Genomic DNA, 15,038 nt, shown 5'->3' on the forward strand with positions numbered 1-15,038 from the left:
TGATTGGAGCCTGAATCAGGCTTGATCAAATAGGTGTAAAATTAAATTTCATGCTATTTTGACTCCTGGAGTAGGCCTCCTCCAAAGAACATAAGCTTATCCAGACTCTCTATGTAAACAGAGAGACAGAGCTTCCTGGGCTCTGGACCAAATGAGCCAGGGAGAAAAGAACTGGAGGTTTGTCTTCCTTGCCTAGCAGAAGCATCTGCCTAACTCTGGACCCTCAGAATAAATCTTTCCCTGCCTGGACTTCTTAGGATTGAAAGATGAGGAAGCCAGACTCAGTTCTGAATCCCTTCTCCTTCCCAACTGTCCTGGCCCAACTCACCACCAACCTTAAGGGCTGGGTTTCTTGGTAAGATTATATTTGGTTGTGGGCTGATGCATTGAGGAACAAGAGTGGTGATGATATTTTATCCTGCTCTGGAGCTCAGAACCCATGGAAGGAGATTGATCACAAATAATTGTGTTCTCTTCATTGGTCCTTGAAATTTCATTCTTATCATTCTTATCATTCTGAGCTGCAGACAGACTGATTTCCACATGAATCCCAAGCTCTTGCTTTCCTAATCCCTCCTCCTTTTTGTTTTGTGTGTCCATAGGATTTGAGGAGTTGAAGAACTTAGAGATCATTTAATCCAACCTCATTTTACAGATGAAGAAACAATCACATCTAATAAGTAGGAGGAATCCATCTCCCGATTCTAAATCATATGTTCCTTTTTAAGTATTTAATGACATCCCCATACTTAGGCCTGAAGGCAGCTTAGATACAGGAATCTGGAGTTCCAAATATGACAAGTGGAACTCCATTGTAGCCAGCCTCTTTTAAATATGTGTTTGGTACTGAATAAGTTCAAAATATTGGGTTAGATTCTGGGGTCACAAAGTCAAAGCAAACAATATCAGACTCCAGTTGATCAACAAGCTTTATTAAACTTTATTAAAGTACTGTGCTAGACTTTGGGAACACTGGGGAAGAAGGAAATATTCCTTTTCTTGAAATTCTATTGGAGGAGACCTCCATATATTCTTTTCATATAAAGTGTATATTCTTTTTCATATAAATGCAGGGTGAAAAGGTGTATATTCTTTTCATATAAAGTGTATATTCTTTTTCATATAAATGCAGGGTGAAAAGGTGTTGCAAGGTGTGTGTGTGTGGGGGGGGAGATCAAAAATGGTCGTGTAGAAAGAAACATTTGAGCTGAGATTTAAAGGAAACTAGGGGTTTTAAAAAGTGCAAAAGAAGAGAGATAGTATTCCAGTCATGGGGGAGGCCTCTGCAAAGGCATTGAGACAGGTAATAGGATGTCATATCTAAGGAACAGCAAAAAGGTCAATTTAAATAAAAAGTGGAAAGTGTGAAAGGGAAAAAATGCATAATAAAGTAAGAAGATAAATTAGAAAGAAATAGGGAGGTTTGGAAGAGGGGTGGGTCTTGGAAGAAAGACAATGAGTTCTGTTTTTACAATGTTAAGATTAACATGACTAAAAGATATCCAATTTAAAATGTCCAAAAGTTCATGTTAGAATGGAGTTCAGGAGAAAGACTAAAGCAGGATATACAGATCTGGAGTTTAACTTAATAGCAGAGAAGAATTCTAAGGGAGTGCATTCTAAGCTGTCTCTGTACATTGAACTCCACATGCTTTTCGGAAGGTAGGTAGTACAGTGATTTGAATTCTACACTTGGAGCCCTGAGACAGATTTAGACAATCACTAGCTAAATGAACCTGGGCAAGTCATTTAGCCTCTATCTGCCTCAATTTCCTTAGTTGCAAAATGGGAATAATAATAGCATCTATCCCCTAGAGTTACTGTAAGGATAAAATGAGATAATTAGCACAATGACTCACACATCCTTTATAAATGCTTATTTCCTTCATTTCTTTCTTCCTGTTCCCTGTACTTTATCACCATGACCCTCCATCTTGGTCCTGTTCTCAAAAAAAAAAAAAAAAAAAAGGAACGCTTAGACTGACAACAGAACAATTAATCTGTCTACCTAGAAATGAAAATCAAACTATTTCAACAGAAATTAGAAAAGTAACTTTACATTTGAGTTGGCCATTAATTATATCACAGAACAGATTAAATTTTGGAATCAGCTTCTACTCACTTTGGAAAAAGAGAGGGAATAAAAAAGAGATAGTACATCATAATATGCCATCTATTTTAAATGGAAAATCAGGAGCCATCATCCCATTCAGGCTACTGAAAGCAGAAATAGTTGTAATATCCAGGCTCTGGCAATGGCCCCATAGTCTATTGGGATTCAGGTAGTGGCCCCACAAGATGCTAAAGCTCAATACTCAGCTCCCTAGTCTCCAATCTCCAGCTGCAACAACTGTTAAATTTCCTCACTAGTTTGAATTGGGTCATTGATACTGTTATTGCTGGTACAAGTAACTATTATTGTCACTGCCATTGGCAGTCATCACTGCTGCCACAGTCAACAGTTCCTTGGACCCAACAATCAATGAGGGGATTACTTTGTTATTCCAAAATGCCCACTTCTTTAGCAATGAGCCACCTCCTTGACTAGAGGCAGCCAGGCTCTGAACATTCCTCTCATTAGTAGGGGACCATCTCAAAAGCCAGTCATTTGTCAACTATTGTGCTTGACTTATATTGTAATTACCTGGTTTCTAAATCACAAATAAAGGTCTCATCATTTTAAATTTGAAATATATTGGCTAGGACTAGTTGGCTTGCTCTATCTGGTTCAACTGAAGTTTATAGAATCACAGCATATTGCAGCAGAAAAAGCACTGAATTTGGAGTCAGGGGCATGGGTTGGAAACTTGTCTCTTCTTCTCACTGTGTATGATTTTAGGTAAATCATAAAGTCTCTTTTGGTCTCAGTTTCCTTACTTACCTAGTCCATATAGGTGAATTAAGTGAATTCTAAGTTCCCAAGATAGGTGGTCTAGTGAATAGAGTGTCTCTGACCTGAAATCAGGAAGACTCATTTTTGGAGTTTAAATCTGGCCTCAGGTGCTTACTACCTGTATGATCTCTTCCTTCCCCTACTTCCCTGCACCTGCTTCTTCTTCTTTATGAATTTAACAAAAATGGTCATCTGATTTTTCAATCTCCAGACTTCTTTATTACCTCCATCCCTGTGGGCTCTCTCATGCTAGCAATGCCTTCAATTGTTCAGCCTCCTCTTCCAATTGATTAATTTTTTCTCAGACTTCAAAATGAGGAAGTACCCTTTTAAGTCACATTCACTTTTAATCTAAGTCCTTAATTCTCCTTTCTTCCTTCCTTCCTTCCTTCCTTTTCCTTCCTTCCTTCCTTCCTTCCTTCCTTCCTTCCTTCCTTCCTTCCTTCCTTCCTTCCTTCCTTCCTTCCTTCCTTCCTTCCTTCCTTCCTTCCTTCCTTCCTTCCTTCCTTCCTTCCTCCCTTCTTTCCTTCCTTCCTTCCTTCCTCCCTTCTTTCCTTTCTCCCTCCCTCCCTCCCTTCCTTCCTTCCTAATTTTCCTCCTTTCTTTCTTTCCCTCCCTCTTCTCCTTTTTTTCTTTCTTGGATACTTTGCTTTCTTTCTTTCTTTCTTTCTTTTTTAATGCTGTTTGTTCTTCCATTATAGTAATTTTCTGATATTACTCCCTCTCTCCACACACAATGAACTCTCTCTTTTAAGAGAGAAATATTTCAACAGAACTAATTAACACAATTACACCATCTTACAACATATATAGCATTCTATAGCTGTTAAGATCTATAGAGGATAGAATGAATGTTAATAGAGGATATCTGGTTGCCCAGTGATTAAAGGCAAAGGAAAGTTCTTAATGTAGAACAGGGCAGTGAAGATTTTGCCAATCCTCCTCCTAGAATCATTTCAAGAAATGTGAGAGGGGGCAGCTAGGAAGCACAGTGGATAGAGCACCAGCCTTGTAGTTAGGAGAATCTGAATTCAAATTCACATCCAACCTCAGACACTTAACTGGCTTCAACACCCTAGAAAGTCGCTTAATCCTGACTTCAAAGAAAGGCATAGAGAGAGAGACAGACAGACAGACAGACAGGAGATGCCAGTCTTGGAGAGGGAACACAAAGATATCACTTCATCAGTAATGAATAAGTGGATAAATTAAAAAGCCTTTATTAAACTCTTATTATGTACTAAGTACCAAGGTACTATGTATCTTATTATGTATATAGTAAGTATTGGGAAAATAAATAGGAAAAAAAAAAAAAGCAGGACAGTCCTTATCCTCAAGAAGCTCATACTCTAAATGAGGGAGACAATATGTAGAAGTTAAAGCACGTCTGCCATGTCATCCACTTGCTGGAGAAGCCTCACTCAGTGATTCTCTATTGCTCTGGGAACAAATACGAACTCCTCTCCTCTGGGCATTTAAAATGCTTCAAATCTGGTTCCAATCTATCTTTCCACACTAGCTCCCCATTCTGTACTCTATGCTCTGGCCAAACTATCCAATTTACTCTTCCTTGCAGACAACATTCTATCTTCCATTTCCATGTCTTTAAACAAAGTGTTTTATATGCCTGGATATACTTCCTTCCCTGCATCTCAGAATGCTTTCTTCAGAGTTGAGCTTAAGTGCCTCCTCTTACATGAAGCCTTTCCTGATTTCCCTCCCCTAGGTGGTAATACCATCTCTACCAAATTAATTTGCATATATTTTCAATTTATTAATGCATGTTGTTCACCCTTATAAAATATATCCTCCTTGACAAAATGGAATATTTTGCTTTTATCATTATATCTCTAATGTCTGAGACACATTAGGTGTTAGCTTAATAAATACTTGGAGAAAAAAGGTATTCGTGCGTCCCTGAGTTCCAAAGGGTTCAGGTCATTGAAGCTACTATGACAGCTCCCTCTGCTGTCTACAAGAGGAATATGTAGGGCTTTTTGTCCTTGTCCTGGATTGAGCAGAAAATTCCCTTGGGATGCAAAGAGACACAAGGGTTGACATTTCTTTTGAAGATAGTTCTAATGGAAGGAAATTTTCTTTGCACTGAACCAAAATCCACTTCTCTATAACTTCTATCTTGTATTCTTGGTTGTTGGTTTTATGGGGTCAAGCAAAAAAAAAAAAAAAAAGTATTCCTTTTTTTTTTTAATGGGACAGTTCTTCCAATATCTGAAAATAAATCCACACCTTTCCTATACTACCACCTTCCTCAATCTTCCCCTTTTTAGTTTTAATATCCCTTGTTCCTTCAATTGATTTTTTTTAATATAGTATTGTCTCTCAAAGAAAGCACAAGGGTAAATAGGGCTCATCAATATGATGAGTTTTCCCAACCAATCTGAATAGATTAAAGTAAATGGGATTCTATATTGTGGTATCTGGGGCCACTTCTCCAAGAAGTGTAAACATGACTATTGGTGCTTTGCTGATATGTCATAGGGAACTCCTGAGGGTTGGCTGACTGAAATTCAAGAAAATAGAATTTTATCAGAAGGCTGCACTTCCCTAAAAATCTATGGAAGTAATTAAATAGACCAGCTCAATATTTCTCCCTCCTTCCAACCTGAATTTTGAGAAAACCGATTTGAATACAGCATAAATGAGCTGGATTCTGGTTATTGAAAGAAAAGGAACCTGTGTCCAAATAGAGTTCCTCCCATCATGAACAATTGATAGTGACTTTTAGTAGAAGTACATGGCAAAGATAAAAATGTGTTTTAAAGAAATCCTAAGATTGAACTTTCCAAGCTTAAGATATAGCAACAATATAAATCCCCTATGTTGAGGAAGGGTGATTTTAATTCCCTAGACAATGTAATCCTAGAATCTAATCTTCTAGTCAGAGAAAGGAGACTTTCTGGGAAGCACCTGGAGAGTAATCTAAAATATTAAAGTTCAAGATTGGACCTTCAAGAGAAAGAAAGGCATTTCTTCATACAATGTATACTTTGGAGGAAACAGCAAGGTGAAGAGGACCATCTGAATAGTTCCCATACAACATGCTTCTTAAAGCGCAAAGCCAGTGAATTACTTATGTGGTTGGTTGTTGTACTTTACTGTAGAAGACCACCAAAATGACATCACTATGCTGGGGGTCAAGGGACAAGGGGCTCGACTGGGGTTGATCAGACCAACACAAGCTCAGAAAACTTTCCCCTATGTAACGTGCTGTTATCTCCAGAAGCTGCCGATCGCTCTCTGGGAGGAGATCTGCTGTGTCAACTCAAATCTCTGGGACAGATTCTTCTTCCTGTAGAGAACTGTTGTCTCCACACAGTTGTCGTTAACTCTGGTCCAGAGTAGTGACTTCCCTTCCTGCAGAGAGCCCCCTCAAGTCTGGTCCAGACAAGACACTCTCTCTCTCTCTCTGAAGTGCAGCCCTCTTTTATCCTCCCAGAGAATGGGCGTGGGATAACGCAAGGGCTTCTGGGAAAAATTACTTCAACCAATGAACTTGCTCCTCCCCAGGAGATCACAGGTAAAACTCCCAGTAAAGGCCGAAACTAGAGAATTGTTAAGTACAGATTTAGCATTTAGTAAGAACCTAATATCTCATTATCTCAGTAGCACTTAGTAAGAATCTAACATCTCTATGTTAGCACAAATAGTCCATGTGAATATTTGGAGTGGAGATATCTCTAAATTCACACATCTCACAGTTCTTTTGAGCTATTGCAACTCTGCTTTGCTCATAAAATATAGCACCTTCTTTGGTGCAGTATACCATGCTCGGTTGTCCTATTTCAATGTCTTCCTTGTCTCACAACTTACCTTGGCAATGCATGTGTCAATCTCATTATCTGTGTGTATATCACTGAAAAGTATATTGCTAAGGGTAAGTAAATTTGTTGACATTTAAATTTTCTCCATTTCCTTTAACTGATAGTTCCACTTATGGGTGGTGGGGTGCTGGCTGGAGAGGACCTCTTTTTTCTTGCTGTTAATTGTTAAGCCAAAATTAACATAAATAGAGAATTGACCCATATTTTGTTGCATCTCAGCCTCAGATGATGCATTGATCACCTGTGAACAAAAAAATCATGCACTGACTCTCCCTCTATTTTATTCCTGACTTGTACCCTTTTTAAATTAAATAATTTACCATCACATAGTAGCTGATCTTGATACTATTTTGGTCCTCATTAAAGGCATCTGATATGGATAACTGTTATTTAATATTTTATAACCAATTAGTAAGTAGAGAGTAAAATCCTTAAATCTATAAAGCAATACTAAGCTCTCTCAAGTTACAAAATACTCAATTCTTGGAAAAATCTCAAAATATTGGGTTATATGACCTAGTGAAAGAATGACTAATGAGTTTTCAATAAGGTGAGTGTAATTTAATATGTTTTTTTTTTTTTTAAATCAAACTCCTTAACAAAAGATGAGTTCTGAGCTTCTCATTAAAACTCAAAAGAAAAAAAAAAAAAAAAAGGCAGTCTTTGTTCTGGTGCAATTCGCTGTCTAGTTGGGATGACGAGACTTAGATCCACAGAATAATTAGAAGAAAGCCCTAATGATAAAGGAGAGTGTAAAGTTTCCAAAAGATAACTTGGGTGAAAAAATCTGTGAATACCTATTTGGTTGTTGGTTTTATGGGGCCAAGCCAAAAAAAAAAAGTATTCCTTTTTTTTTTTTAATAGGACATTTCTTCCTGAACTGAAAATAAATCCACACCTTTCCTATACTACCACCTTCCTCAATCTTCCCCTTTCTACACTTTTATTTAGAATTTACAGCTCACATTTATGTAGAATTTACAGTTGAGAAAGAACTTTCCTTACACCAACTTTGTGAGGCAGTTAGTGAAAGTATGATTATTCCAGTTTTATAGATTAGAAAACTAAGACTCAGACTGTCACAGAGCTAGTAGCAATTAGAACCTGATAGATTGAACTCCAGATCTTTCTGAGTCAGTGCTACTAAACTCCCCTTTATCTCCATGCTGTTTAAATGTAAAAGCTCAAAAAAAAAAAGTGTAATAGCTAATGTTTGTGTAACTCTTTAAGGTTTTCAAAATGCTTAACAGAAATTATTCATTTGATTCTTATAACAACTCTGTGAGATAGGTCTTATGATTATTCACATTTTCAGATGAGGAAACTGAGGCTCAAGGATGTTATGTTTTTCCTAACATCAGAGCCACACACACATAAGCTTCTAAGATAGGATTTAATATCAAAGGTCCTTCCATTTTAGAGTTCAACACTCTATCATATCAATATATATTTTGGCTGAGGCAATTGGGATTAAGTGACTTGCCCAGGGTCACACAGCTAGGAAGTCTTAAGTGTCTGAGACCAGATTTGAACTCAGGTCCTCCTGAATTCAGGGCTGGTGCTCTAACCACTGCATCACCTAGCTGCCTCCCCTTATATAGGTATTAAGAGCTGGGTTGGATTATAACCCTCTCAAACTAGCTCTCCAAAGGTGATTGTTAAATTTTTGGTGTCAATATTCACATTTCAGAAATCAACAAATTTTACAAATTAGGGCTTAATTTACTGTTTTGTTGATTATCTAAATTTAAGGAAGTAATAGAGATAATATTAAGAACACACATTTTCTTATTTTTCCAGGAAGCCAGTTATTAAACATTTACAAGCTATCCAGTCCAAACTGAAAAATATTAGGTTCATGAGATGATAAATAGGTTTAAGTTACTGAACCTATACTTTTCAAAGAAGATGAATAGTACAGAAAATTTTGTTATTTCAGAGACCAAGCCCCAACCAGGAGTGAAGTGTCTGTGGCTAATGATGTAAGATTAGGAGACAGAACATCTGTTTCAGCATATGCTTCTCTTAGATAGCCTCTTATCCCTGGAATTTTTAATTTAAAACAAAACAAAACAAAACAAAACAAAAGCCTGGCTTTCCATGCTATCCAAGCTCTGCCTTATCAGCCCATCAAGTAGAAAATAGGAAATTGGATTGGTTGATGATTTGGGGCTGCTACTGTGTCCCTCTTTAAAAAGGCCTCATGGGACAATTCTCCTCACACCTCTTATTGATCTTCCTGTAGGAAAATCAATAGCTCCAATATGTCAGCTCTCAAGTGGAGCGACAATAAATTACACCCGCCATTAAGCACACAAGGGCTGCTGCTGCCTCTTCCACCTCCCCATTAGATGAACATTAGGCCTTTCAGTGAAATCTCTGTGTGCTTTGAGATAATGAAAAACTAGGTGTTGCTTAATTTTCTGCTCAGAGAGGGAAAGGAGGGAGCCAGGACAAGGGAGGGAACTGTAAGAGAAACCTGGTCCTAGTGAAGTGAGCTATTATTTTCCTATTCCCCATAGATTGCCCTCTGTTATATATTTCAGACAGAAAACAGGTGTGAAGTCAATAGAACTAGTCAAGCTGCATGTTTATTACAGAATCACAGAATTTGAGAGTTGGAAGGGACTTTAGTAGCCTTTAGTCTAATCTTTGCTTGAAAGAAATTATCTCCCCACCCTCACCTCTCAGCAAGGAATTATCCAGCTTCTGCTTGAAAACTTCCAAGGAAACCACCTGCTATTTCTCAAGACTATCCATCCTGTAATTGGATAGTTCTATTTAGTTTTTACTAATTGAGCTTAAAATTGGCCTCTCTTTGAAACCTTCCCTTATTGCTCAGGGTTATATATTCTGAAATCAAATAGAACAAGTCTAATAACTCCCTCACATAAAAGCCCTTTAACATATTTGTCCTTGTTCACTTATTTCAGTCATGTCCAACTCTCTGTGATCCATTTGGGGTTTTCTTGACAGAGATACCTGAGTGCTTTGCTATTTCCCTTTTAAGCATAGGATTAATTGATTTGTCCAGACTCACTTAGATAGTAGTGTCTGAGATTGGATTTGAATTCAAGAGGATGAAATCTTCCTGACTTCAGGCCCAGCATTCCATTCTCTGTGCCACATAACTACCCTATTAATCTGTTCTGTGGCTTGCTGTTGTTCAGTCATTTTTCAGTCATGTCCAACTCTCTGTAATCCCAGTTAGCATTTTCTTAGCAAAAGTTACTGTTGTGGTTTGTCTGCCATTTCCTCCTCCAGCTCATTTGCAACAAGTGACTTGGACAAGATCACACAAGTAGTGTCTAAGGCCAGATTTGAACTCAGGAAGATGAGTATTCCTTATTCCAGATCCAGTGCTCTCTCTACTGAATCACCTACTTGCCCAAAGCCTTCATATACTTGAAACCAATTAAGAGTCTACTCTTCAGACTTCTTGAGAGGTTTTTCCTGACCACATAATCAGCAGATTGAAACCAGTTACAAGTTGACTACTCCTGCTCTGACTTCGATAGCATTTTCATTATATATTACCACAACTTTGGGAAACAAGCTCCTTAGCCTCTCCCAAGAAATACCATCAGAAGTATACTGTTCATGTGCCAGTCTCTGCTACACATCTTTATCTCATCTTTTTAAAATCTTTGTTTTGTGTATATTTTAAATGTTCATTGAGAGGCAGACAGATAAATGTATAAATATATGTGGTGAGTATGAGCTTAAAATTATTTTATTGATAAGAGTGAATGATCAACAAAGTTTGGAGACTGCTGCTGGAAGAAAAAGGGCATGGCTGAGCCGGTATTGTGGAAGGTTTTTGATGACAGGGAAGTGAAAGAACTGCAGAGAAGCCAGAGACAAAATATGAGAATCTGGGGGTTGCAGATTTGCATTAGGAAATTAATTTAAGTGGAAGAAAGAGGGTAGTGCTATAGAAAGGAGTAAAAATTCTGTCCCAGTTTAAGGGTGAACAGGAAGGATAGACCTCTTCTTTGACTCAGTGAGCTGATCCTCAGTGCTAATAGTGAGGACCCTTCAGGAGTTGTCCTATTTCCAATAGGGGAGAAAGGGCAGCAGATTCTAGAAATTTGCCCTTCTGCCCATGATCGGATCATGATGAAGTGGGACTTGAAATAGGCAAAGTTAGGATGTTTTCTTTCCCTAGTTTGCCTTCTAGCGATTATCAAATTTTCTTACCTATCAGAGCTCCTCTCAGGCTGATTTTCACTAATGATAGTGGGGAAGGTCTGAGTGTGGGACAAGGCAGAGGAGATATACAACCACTCAGGGCCTCCCAGAGGGCCATGCTTTCCTAAAGGTCCTTTCTCTTAAAGTTTTGCCATTCCAAACTTCTTTACATTTTCCAAAGATTAGAGACCAGATGAAACAGTAGGGTGAGATTGGGGCTAGGGCAGGGTTGTGCTGTTTAGTGTTTAATGACTGTTTCTCTACATGAAAGGAAAGGGAAAAAAAAAAAAAAAAAAAAAATATATATATATATATATATATATATTTATATCTTATATACACACATATACCCAAAACACTTTTTAGTTAAATCTGTATTAACTTTTTCTCCATTGCTTTCTTAAGCCTACTTAACAAAACAATAAATAAAGCCTTGATTTGTTGCATTTGCTGATTTCCAGTGTGTAAATATTCACACTGAAAATGTATCATTTGGCTCTCATGAAACATCCCTGTTCTAGAGTATACCTGGATGGAGGGAGGGACTCCTTCTTTGCTCAGCTAGCTGCTTGTTCCACGGAATGAGATCATGGGCCACTCACTACTCTGGAAGGGCCAATGCATTTGTGCACATGAATTGTCAATTTTCAACAACCAAACTGAAAGATCTCTAGAATAGGAGTAAGGAAATTTGGCTACTTTTCTGCTGTAAAATAAAGAACTTGGACAAGATGGGCTCTAAGGTCATTTTCAGGGGTAATTCTATGAGCATTGCTTTAAGCGAGAATTGACTAAGTCGTCCTCTGTGATCTTAGGCAAATCATTTCCCCTCTGTGAGGCCTTAGTCCTTCTTTGTACAATGGAGAAGTTATTTTTGACTTATTTCTAGGTATATGCTCAAGAAGTTAAAGATAGAAAGCAATATTCCTTAGAATGATAGACCTAAAGTTGGCAGAGACCTTCGAAATTATATTATCTAACACTCATTTTGTAGGGAGGGAAACTGGGACCCTGAAAGATTAAGTTATTTGCTCATTATCACCCATAAAGTAAGCGATAGAGGTAGGATTCGACCTCAAATCCTAAAGGGAATAAAGGTGGTGCTAGAGTGCTGGGTTTGGAGTCAAGAAGACTCTTCTTTCTGAGTTCAAATTTGACTTTAGATTCTTAGCTGTGTGACTCTGGACAAGACACTTAATCCTGTTTGCCTTTGTTCCCTCATCTGTAAAGTGAGCTGGAAAAAGTTAATGGCAAACCATTTTAATATCTCTGCCAAAAAACAGAAAAGAAAAAAAAAATCAACAAGGACCAAATGGAGTCATAGAGAGTCATAGATGACTGGAATGGCTGAACAACCCACCTATAACTCCAAAAGCAACATTCTTTCTATCCAACCACAGTGCTTCCATATATGCCAAAATGTGCATTTTTTTTTTTTTTTTTTTTTTTTTGTAGCAGCAAAATACAGAAAACAAGGTAGGTATCTGTCAATTTGGGAAGACTAAACTGTCATATATGAGTATAAAGGAATATTACTATTCAATAAGAAATAATGAAAATGAAGAATATGAGAAGCATAAGAAAACTTGTAAATGAACACAGAGTGAAGTAAGCAGGGCCAGGACAATGTACATAATGACTACAATAATGTAAATAGAAAGAATGACATCCTCCCCAAATAAAACAAAGCAAAACTTAATGCTGTGTGATTGTAATGACCAAGGCTGGTCCCAAAGAAGAACTAAGAAAATACAACTCCCTCTTTCCTGTGCAGAGATGAGGCTTAAGGGTATGTAACTGTATATATACTGTCAGATTTGATTGATGTGGTTAGTTTTGCCCAACTAATGTTTTTATTTTTCTTTTTTGTTCTTTTTCACAAAGTGTGATAAAGAATAAAGATATGATTTGATTGATACAGGCATACCAAAAATTGGCACCAAATTTTGGGGTTCAGTCATGTGAAGAATCACAATGGCCTTTCTCTTTGGCAAAAGGTAGACATTTTTAAGAAGAGGTTACAGCATGATAATATTCCATTACAATCATATATCACATTTTGTTTTACCACTCCCCAATTGATAGCTATCCCTTAGATTTCCAATTTTTTTTTTAATTTTTCAAAAATTAATTTTATAATTATAACTTTTTTTTTGACAGTACATATGCATGGGTCATTTTTTACAACATTATCCCTTGCACTCACTTCTGTTCCAAATTTTTCCCTCTTTCCCTCTACCCCCTCCCCTAGATGGTAGGCAGTCACATACATGTTAAATATGTTATAGTATATCCTAGATACAATATATGTGTGCAGAACCGAATTTCTTGTTGCATAGGAAGAACTGGATTCAGAAGGTAAAAATAAATATGGGAAGAAAAACAAAAATCCAAACAGTTTACATTCATTTCCCAGGGTTCCTTCTCTGGGTGTAGCTGATTCTGTCCATCATTGGTCAATTGGTACTGAATTTGACCTTCTCTTTGTCGAAGATATCCACTTCCATCAGAATACATCCTCTTACAGTATCATTGTTGAAGTATATAATGATCTCCTGGTTCTCTCATTTCACTCAGCATAAGTTCATATAAGTCTTTCCAAGCCTCTCTGTATTCATCCTGCTTGTCATTTCTTACAGAACAATAATATTCCATAACATTCATATACCATAATTTACCCAACTATTCTCCAATTGATGGGCATCCATTTTTATTTTCCAGTTTCTAGCTACTACTAAAAGGGCTGCCACAAACATTTTGGCACATACAGGTCCCTTTCCCTTTTTTAGCATTTCTTTGGGAAGTAGCAGCACTGCTGGATCAAAGGATATGCACAGTTTGATAACTTTTTGGGCACAATTCCAGATTGCTCTCCAAAATGGTTGTATTCTTTCACAATTCCACCAACAATGCATCAGTGTCCCAGTTTTGCCACATCCCCTCCATTATTTTTTCCTGTCATCTTAGCCAATCTGACAGGTGTGTAGTGGTATCTCAGAATTGTCTTAATTTGCATTTTTCTGATCAATAGTGATTTGGAACACTCATATAAGTGGAAATAGTTTCAATTTCATCATCTGAAAATTGTCTGTTCATATCCTTTGACCATTTATCAATTGGAGAATGGCTTGATTTCTTATAGAGTCAGTTCTCTATATATTTTGAAAATGAGGCCTTTATCTTTATCTTTATGAAGCATTTAACTGTAAAAATATTTTCCCAGTTTGTTACTTCCTTTCTAATCTTGTTTGCATTAGTTTTGTTTGTACAAAAGTTTTTTAAATTTGATGTAATCAAAATTTTCTATTTTGTGATCAATAATGATCTCTAGTTCTCCTTTGGTCACAAATTCCTTCCTCCTCTACAAGTCTGAGAGGTAAACTATCCTATGTTCCTCTAATTTATTTATGATCTTGTTTTTTATGCCTAAATCATGGACCCATTTTGATCTTATCTTGGTATGTGGTGTTAAGTGTGGGTCCATTGGATTTCCAATTCTTAATCACCACAAAAAGAATTGCTATAAATATGTTTTGTTCAAATAGTTTCTTTTCTCCTTTGGATATCTCTGGGATATAGACCTAGCAGTAGTATTGCTGGATTAAAGAGAATGCACAATTTTAAAGCCCTATGGGCATAGTTCCAAATTGATTTCCAGAATGATTGGATCAGTTCCCAACTCTACCAGCACTGTCTTAATATCCCAGTTTTCCCACATGCTCTCCAATATCCAATATTTTTTCTTTTTTGTCATATTAATCACTTTGATAGGTGTGAAGGGATACCATAGAGCTATTTTAATTTGCATTTATCTGATCTAGAGTTTTTTTAAATAATTTATTTTTTAATAATATTATCCCTTGTATTCATTTTTCCAAATTATCCCCTCCCTCCCTCCACTCCCTCCCCCCATGACAGGTAATCCCATACATTTTACATGTGTTACAATATAAGGATCTAGAGTGATTTAGAGAATTTTTTCATTTGACAATAGTTTTTATTTCTTTGCCTGAAAACTACCTGTTCATGTCCTTTGACCATTTATTAGAGAATGACTTGTATTTTTATAAATTTGACTCAATTCTATATATATTTGAAAGATGAAGTTTTTA

Source organism: Sminthopsis crassicaudata, chromosome 1 (assembly GCF_048593235.1).
Source record: "Sminthopsis crassicaudata isolate SCR6 chromosome 1, ASM4859323v1, whole genome shotgun sequence".
NCBI lineage: Eukaryota > Metazoa > Chordata > Mammalia > Dasyuromorphia > Dasyuridae > Sminthopsis > Sminthopsis crassicaudata.